Source organism: Nerophis ophidion, linkage group LG17, assembly GCF_033978795.1.
Source record: "Nerophis ophidion isolate RoL-2023_Sa linkage group LG17, RoL_Noph_v1.0, whole genome shotgun sequence".
NCBI lineage: Eukaryota > Metazoa > Chordata > Actinopteri > Syngnathiformes > Syngnathidae > Nerophis > Nerophis ophidion.
Window position 1 is genome coordinate 42,167,016 of NC_084627.1, and position 9,257 is coordinate 42,176,272.

A 9,257-nucleotide genomic window follows, 5' to 3' on the forward strand; every position below is an offset into this window, starting at 1 on the left:
CATGTTCTATCTACACTTCTGTTAAAATGTAATAATCACTCATTCTTTTCTTCTTTAATACTTTACATTAATTTTGGATGATACCACACATTTGGGTATGGATTCGATACCAAGTAGTTACAGGATCATACATTGGTCTTATTCAAAGTCCTCATGTGTCCAAGGACATATTTACTGAGTTTTAAACATAATAAACGAAAAAAGATGTTGCAATACCAAAATATATAGATGTAATCATAGTAGTATCAACTAGATACGCTCTCGTACTTGGTATCATTACAGTGGATGTCAGGCGTAGATCCATCCATGGCATTTGTTTACATTGTGGCGCCGGTGCACTACTGTATCCTCCTACGGTGTGCAGGGAAGCATGTTTAGCTATTCCTCTTACTGCAGTGAAGAAACTTACTTTATTTGTCGCCATGGAGACCAGAATTAGTGATTAAGAAGTAGCAAAAACACTGCGGATGGTTGTTAGCCATGTCTTAAAACAGCTCTTCCTGAGGGTGTTTCAGCGGTATAACTTCACCTTTATCTTTACTTTTTACAACAAAATGCGTTCATTCTCCCTTTTCTGTCCACACACTGTGTCTGCTTGTAAGTACTCAGTGTGTGTGCGCTGCCCAACATGCTCCTCTGCTCGTAAAACCAGCAAAGAAATGTCAGTCTTTTCCTTTCTCACGTATTGTGCTCAAATGTCTTAGTCAGCAGAAATACCAAACATCCATCCATTTTCTACCGCTTGTCCCTCTCGGGGTTACCACCTCATCCCATATAAACACTTAATTTTATTTATTTTTTTAACCCTTTGAAGGACTTTTTAAAAATGATTTCAGTTTTCACTTTTGTATCACATTAATTATTTCATCTGACCAAAAGGCCTAAAAAGTATATATAAAGCATGTTTGACACTATCATAGTTTTAGAGAGAAAAAAGTTAAAAGTATATGACTCCAACATGTTTTTATGCCCTTCAAAAACGGGAAGAATTTTATGCCCTGTTTGGCTTTGAATATAAATAAAAGTGAATCTCCCCGGAAAGTTACATCAAAGTCAGAATGTTAGTTTTTTTTTTTATCATTTTCCCAATCATTCAACCTCAAGGAAAGTAAGCAATCATGTTCGAGCAGGGGTCACCAATGCGGTGCTCGCGGGCACCAGGTAGCCCGTAAGGACCAGATTAGGAGCCTGCTAGCCTGTTCTAAAAATAGCTCAAATAGCAGCACTTACCAGTGAGCTGCCTCTATTTTTAAAATTGTATTTATTTACTAGCAAGCTGGTCTCACTTTGCTCGACATTTTTGATTCCAAGAGAGACAAAACTCGAATAGAATTTGAAAATCCAAGAAAATATTTTGAAGACTCTGTCTTCACTTGTTTAAATAAATTAATTTATTTATTTACTTTGCTTTTTATAACTTTCAGAAAGAACATTTTAGAGAAAAAATACAACCTTAAAAATGATTTTAGGATTTTTAAACACATATACCTTTTTACCTTTTAAATTCCTTCCTCTTCATTCCTGACAATTTAAATCAATATTTAAGTATTGTTTTTTATATAATTGTAAATAATAATAAATACATTTTAATATACTTCTTCATTTTAGCTTCTGATTTTTCGACGAAGAATATTTGTGAAATATTTCTTCAAACTTATTATGATTAAAATTCAAAAAAAGTATTCTGGCAAATCTAGAAAATCTGTACAATCAAATTTAAATCTTATTTCAAAGTATTTTGAATTTCTTTTAAAATTTTTGTTGTGGAAAATCTAGAAGAAATAATGATTTCATATAGTTCGGTCCAATTTGTTATATATTATAACAAAGTGCAGATTGGATTTTAACCTATTTAAAACATGTCATCAAAATTCTAAAATTAATCTTAATCGGGAAAAATTACTAATGATGTTCCATAAATTATTGTTTTTTATTTTTTCAAAAAGTTTCAAATTAGCTAATTTTTCTTTTCATTTTTTTCGGTTAATTTTTGAAATTTAAAGGGTCGAAATTGAAGATAAACTCTGTTTCAAAATTACATTTTCATTTTTTTCGTGTTTTCTCCTCTTTTAAACCATTCAATTAAGTGTTTTTTTTTTTTAATCATTTATTCTCTACAAAAAACCTTCCGTAAAAGCAAGAAAAATGTACGGCGGAATGACAGACAGAAATACGCTTTTTTTTTATATAATACAGATTTATTTATTAAAGATAAATTGAGCAAATTGGCTATTTCTGGCAATTTATTTAAGTGTGTATCAAACTGGTAGCCCTTCCCAATAATCAGTACCCAAGAACTAGCTCTTGGTTTCAAAAAGGTTGGTGACCACTGTGCTAGACACACCACAATAATGTTCTGTGTGTGATGGCAATGACCCCCAATTTTACGTATAAAGCACTTCAAAACATGAAAATATGAAAGCAAAAAGGCATGTAAACTAATAAAAGCCAACATTATACATCCCCCCAAAAAATGAATGCATTTAAAAAGGTGGATCAATTTAATAGCCAAAAGATAAACAAAACAGATATATATAAACTAAAAATAAATATAAGGTAAAGTCAAATTAGCAGCTTTAAAAGTGCCAAAAGCCAATGAAGAGAAAATTTATAGTTGGAATAAGTCTCTAGTTTATATATTTTAGAATCTCTATCAACTATTTTGGAATGACGTACTCGTTAAGGGCCAACGTGTTGGACATTTATTGTGAAAGGCTGCCACCTGCTGGACAAATAGCAGTACTGCGAGGCCCTCAGGGTTCTCGAAAAGGGAGTCTAAAACCCCTCATACTTCCACTACTATCTTCTCATACGTTAGATACCATTCAAAGTAGTCAGTGTACAGCTTTTAAAGCAGGATGGACTGATACATGTAAAACGCTGGTACTAGGATGACAATTGTGGGTTCCACCCTTTATGACCAGGATACTTGATACTTTGAGTAGCTGGACAAGTGAACTTCAGTTAGCGTTCAATGCTGCATGAGTGCTGGGGAGCTGCGGTTCATCGAGGGGAGACATTGTGGAATAGTGCACGACAACACATGCATCACAGCAGAGTGTACGCAATAATACTATTAGGAATGTCACCGACTTGTCTGTTCTGATTAGGGTAGCAAAGAGGTGGGAAGTTTCCGGAAATTTTCCAGAAATTTACCATGGGTAATTAAGCTCGGGAAGCACTTAAGATTAAATATATTCATCCCAGTTATATCATCAAAACTTAAATGACTCCTTGTGCTGAAATACTAGTGCGGCCTCAATAGTCCTGCTGTAGTGTGTAGCATGCTGGCAATTATCTGGGCATGTGATGGATCCATGCACTGCACATGCGATGGAGGAATGCACGGTGCAGGGTTGAAATCCTACAGGTTGCTTAGCTGATAATCATGCTGCATGATCTAGCATGTTGCATTCAATGATTATTCCATTCATTTCCATACATTCCCATGGGAAGTTTCCGACTTTGAATATTCCTGGACTTTTGCCACCCTCGTTCTGATAGTAGGCTGGTGTCCCACTTTCAACTGGGCCCACTGACGCAGTGCAGGAAGTGGCCACTAGATGTCACTCAATCCCAAAATAACATCGGAAATCTGCATTTATGCCAACAACTTCCCAGACTTGGATGATTTGCTCAAGTACAAAGATCATTTGCAACATGGTGACAGCAGCCTTATAAAATGGGGCTGCATGAATGCTGCCGGTTCACAGTATTATCTCACAGTACATTATGTTAAATAGTTTATTGATTAAAACTTTGGGTAGCAACTTTTATGTATTGTAAGATATAGTATAATTTTTTTTTTACTACGTGCCTCACAATACAAAGGTCCTGAGTTCAATCCCGGGAGTTTGCGTGGGTTCTCTTCGGGTACTCCAGCTTCCTCCCAGCTCCAAAGACATGCACCTGGGGATAGGCCCCTCCCACCTCCAAAGACATTCACCTGGGGATAGGCCCCTCCCACCTCCAAAGACATTCACCTGTGGATAGGACCCTCCCACCTCCAAAGACATGCACCTGGGAATAGGACCCTCCCACCTCCAAAGACATGCACCTGGGGATAGGCCCCTCCCACCTCCAAAGACATTCACCTGGGGATATGCCCCTCCCACCTCCAAAGACATTCACCTGTGGATAGGCCCCTCCCGCCTCTTAAGGGGAATCTTAAGGTTAGCTTTTTTGCAACAAAAGCAGTCAGACAACTTTTTTGCGCTAAATGAGGCATCTCCTCCTATCTATACGAATGCGCATATTGCCCGTCCCCTTAAAAGGCGGGAGGGGCCTATCCTGACATGCACCTGGGGATAGGCCCCTCCCACCTCCAAAGACATGCGCCTGGGGATAGGCCCCTCCCACCTCCAAAGACATGCACCTGGGGATAGGTTGATAGGCAACAGTAAACGGTCCCTAGTGTGTGAATGTTGTATGTCTGTGAAGAGGTGGTGACTTGTCCATGGTGTACTCCACCTTCCGTCCAAATGCAGCTGAGATAGGCTCCAGCACCCCCCGCCATCCCCAAAGGGGACAAGCGGTAGAAAATGGATAGATGGATGTAAATGTGTTCATGAAAATTGTACAACAGTCATTTTTGTATGATTGCAATTGTTTATTAACGTTTTCTTCAGAAATTGTTGTTGTAAATGTGAACAATTCCTGACTATTTTGAGTATTATGGGATGTCTGCTGAGTGCCTATGTAATGATCAGACTGTGTGCAGTGCACTACTTATGTCCTGAGTGCACTTAATGAATATGTACCTCGCCTGCTTCAGTCAGTGTTTTTCTGCTCCGCACAGAACTCCAACCTGGGTCATCCGGCATGAGAGACAAGTGTGCTAACTGCCGAGGTAAAAGCCCAAGCTACCAACCCGATAGCCAGTATTGCTCTCAAGGTTGTCAGGGAGTGATGTTTACCAACTTACACATACTGGTTGGCCTCCATCACATATACAGCAGAGAAGCCAGAAATATAGGAGTTTTCTCACAAAGTATTTCCGGTCTACTTCAGTGTGAAAGAGTATAATGTTTCCAGAATTGTGTTGAAATCCAGACTTTGTACATTGTAGAATCATGCACCCTACGTCATGTATTCATTGTTATTCTTAATGATTGGACGCTACAGAAAAAAACGGGATTTTGTTTGAAAAAAAACTTTATTGACACAAACAAAATACAATAAATCTATGTTAATATCCTGCTGAATTACTGAAAGAATAAATGAATGTATAAATGTGACTACAAGGATGGAAAATGATAATAGTGCTGTATTGTAGCAATCAAATAATTTATTGATTAGTTTGTTTGATTCACCGAGTTCACACTTCATAGCCTCAGTGTGTATTTTAGGGAAACAATTTGAAATAAAATATATTTCTGCTTATCATAACCGTCATTCTTTTCTAATAAATTCCCATCATTAACAATAACATTGACCTTATTCCACACCACTGCTCTCATGTTCACTCTTTTGCACTCTACAGCTATGTTCGTGTATTTGAAGTCCCCAGCACTTCCTTTGATGAGTTGCACTTATTCAATGAATGATCAAAGCAACAGTATATAAATCAAAGCTTGTTTTTCTTGTATAACTAATCATCTGATTCATTGTGGCAGCCCGAGATTAAATATACAAGCTCTAAAAAGTCTCCAAACTGGTCTTTTCGACACAACCGAAGGTGACCAACATGTAAAATCAAAGTACTGTATAGAATCGGGGTAGGGAACCTATGACTCGCGAGCCAGATGTGGCTCTTTTGATGACTGCATCTGGCTCTCGGATAAATCTGAGCTGACATTGCTTAACACGATAAGTAATGAATAATTCCACTTGTAATCACAGTGTTAAAAATAATGTTCAAAATATAAAACATTCTCATGCATTTTTAATCCATCCATCCGTTTTCTACAGTACCTGTTCAAGAAGTTACGTTAAAGGTAAGATGTTATTTATTTATTATTGGTTAGTGTGGGGCTTGCCCTCCTGGGGGTTCTTCAGACCACAAAGCACCGACATGAGAGCCTGTTTCAGGGTTACAATATTGTTTTATTTTTCAATCAGTCTCTCGGTTGCGTTCCAGCAATTGTCTTTTTCTCTTTCGTTCTCGCTCGCGCTCTGGCTCCAGCCCCAGCCCCAACCCCGTCTCTCCTCCTGGCTGCTGCTTATAACAGAGCGACAGATGATTAGATAACAAGGCCCAGGTGGGCCTTCTACACACCTGTCGCTGATTTCAAGGCCGATCCTGGCAACACCCCACTTCGCAGCTGGCCCGCAGGCCACGCCCCCTCCACATTTAGCTTCAGAAAAACAATGTTATTACAAAGAATAAGAGATGTTGGTCTTACTTAAAAATGCACGCGTTTAGTTGTGTTCAGTGTTAAAAAAATATTAAATTGCTCTTAAGTAAATACATTCTAAAGCAGTGGTCTCCAACCTTTGTGTATCCGCGGACCGGTCAACGCTTAATAATTTGTCCCGCGGCCCGGGGGGGGTGTCCTTTTTTTTTTTTTTTTTTTTCTTTGTCATGAAAAAGGGACGTTTTTGTCATGAAAAAGGGAGGTTTTTTTGGTTGGTGCACTAATTGTAAGTGATTTAATTAAAAAAAAACAAAAAAAACTTTTTTTTTATTTTTTCTTTTTTTTTTTTTATAAAAAATTCTTCTGCGGCCCGGTATCAATCGGTTGGGGACCACTGTTCTAAAATATTTGGCTTCTTGGTTCTTTCAGTCAAAAATGCTCCCGACCCCTGGTATAGAAGCTTGTACATAATTTCATTTTATAAAAGTAAATAAATGTGACTTAAAAGTATTTGATGATTGATGAAATAATTGATTTTAATATTTTTATAAAAAAATGTATTATTCTCTTCTTTTTCTTGTTATCCACTTTGGGCCCTAAACTCCTGTTTACACTTCAGCGAGGTTTTTTTTTACTCGCTTGAAGTTACGCACGTTTCTATTATTAGTTTTCTCCCAAGCGGCCTGCGGACACGCCCACGCCGCATAAATCGGGCAAAAGTGTTTATGTTCGGAATAGAGGCGGGATCATTACTAGTGAGGCAGACTTTGTTGTGAAAATGATGGAACCTGAAGTCGTACTAACACTTGTGAATGTCTTTCGAATCCATGGAGAAGATAACACTTAGAAAAGTATCTATCCAGTCAGCGCTTGTCATGTGTGTCGCCATGGCGATGTAGTTAGTGTATGCAAGCTACAACGGCTTCTTCTTCCTGGCTGGATGCATATAATAATCCAAGGATTAAAGTTTGTTTCACTTGTTTTTCTAACCACTCGCATGTTATTTATGATGTTAAAAGGTCTGTTTAGCACGAATGTTTGTGAACGGCCTTCTTTCATCTCCGTAATATCGCTAAAATTCGCTCCGTTTTGTCCACTAAAGACGCCGAGATCATTATCCATGCGTTTGTTACGTCTCGTCTCGATTACTGTAACGTATTATTTTCGGGTCTCCCCATGTCTAACATTAAAAGATTACAGTTGGTACAAAATGCGGCTGCTAGACTTTTGACAAGAACAAGAAAGTTTGATCACATTACGCCTGTACTGGCTCACCTGCACTGGCTTCCTGTGCACTTAAGATGTGACTTTAAGGTTTTACTACTTACGTATAAAATACTACACGGTCTAGCTCCATCCTATCTTGCCGATTGTATTGTACCATATGTCCCGGCAAGAAATCTGCGTTCAAAAGACTCCGGCTTATTAGTGATTCCTAGAGCCCAAAAAAAGTCTGCGGGCTATAGAGCGTTTTCATTTCGGGCTCCAGTACTCTGGAATGCCCTAGCCTTTAAATAGACCTCCTTTTTTGACCAGTTGATCTGCCGCTTCTTTTCTTTTTTCTCCTATGTCCCCCCACCCTCCCTTGTGGAGGGGGTCCGGTCCGATGACCATGGATGAAGTACTGGCTGTCCAGAGGCGAGACCCAGGATGGACCGCTCGCCTGTGTATCGGTTGGGGACATCTCTATGCTGCTGATCCGCCTCCGCTTGAGATGGTTTCCTGTGGACGGGACTCTCGCTGCTGTCTTGGATCCGCTTTGAACTGAACTCTCGCGGCTGTGTTGGAGCCACTATGGATTGAACTTTCACAGTATCATGTTAGACCCGCTCGACATCCATTGCTTTCGGTCGCCTAGAGAGGGGGGGTTGCCCACATCTGAGGTCCTCTCCAAGGTTTCTCATAGTCAGCATTGTCACTGGCGTCCCACTGGGTGTGAATTCTCCCTGCCCACTGGGTGTGAGTTTTCCTTGCCCTTTTGTGGGTTCTTCCGAGGATGTCGTGGTCGTAATGATTTGTACAGTCCTTTGAGACATTTGTGATTTAGGGCTATATAAATAAACATTGATTGATTGATTGATTGAAGTAGTGACACATCAGAGAGCCTTGAACCGACAACTCAATTGAAATCATCAAAATATTGACGTATTTTCTATTGAACGGTCACATTGCTCAATGATGGCGGTCCAGATGCATTTAGTACCAGGATGTTCAACACATGCAGTCGACTTTTGCCGTGGTCGTACCCATAAGATAATGATGTGCTGTTTTGATTTGTGATAGTTACCGCACGGTGGCATTGTTTATCCTCAAGGCCCTGAGGGTTCCTGGTTCAATCCCCACCTTTTACCAACCTAAACACGTCCGTCGTGTCCTTGGGCAAGACACTTCACCCTTGCTCCTGATGGCCGGTGGTTAGCGCCTTGCATGGCAGCTCCCACCATCAGTGTGCGAATGTGTGTGTGAATGGGTGAATGTGGAAATAGTGTCGAAGCGCTTTGAGTACCTTGAAGGTAGAAAAGCGCTATACAAGTATAACCCATTTACCAATTAATGGTTAGAAAAGCACAAAAAAAAAAGATGTTTCCAGTTGTCTCAACTGAGGCGATCAGAATAGATTTCATAGTTTTCTGGAAGTTTCTTTTATCATTTTCTTATGTGCCTACTGAAATGAGATTTTCTTATTTAAACGGGGATAGCAGGTCCATTCTATGTGTCATACTTGATCATTTCGCGATATTGCCTTATTTTTGCTGGAAGGATTTAGTAGAGAACATCGACGATAAAGTTCGCAACTTTTGGTCGCTCATAAAAAAGCCTTGCCTGTACCGGAAGTAGCAGACGATGTGCGCGTGACGTCACGGGTTGTGGAGCTCCTCATGGACCGAGAAAGCGACGATTTCCCTATTAATTTGAGCGAGGATGACAGATTAATGGATGAGGTTAGTAAGAGTAAAGGAC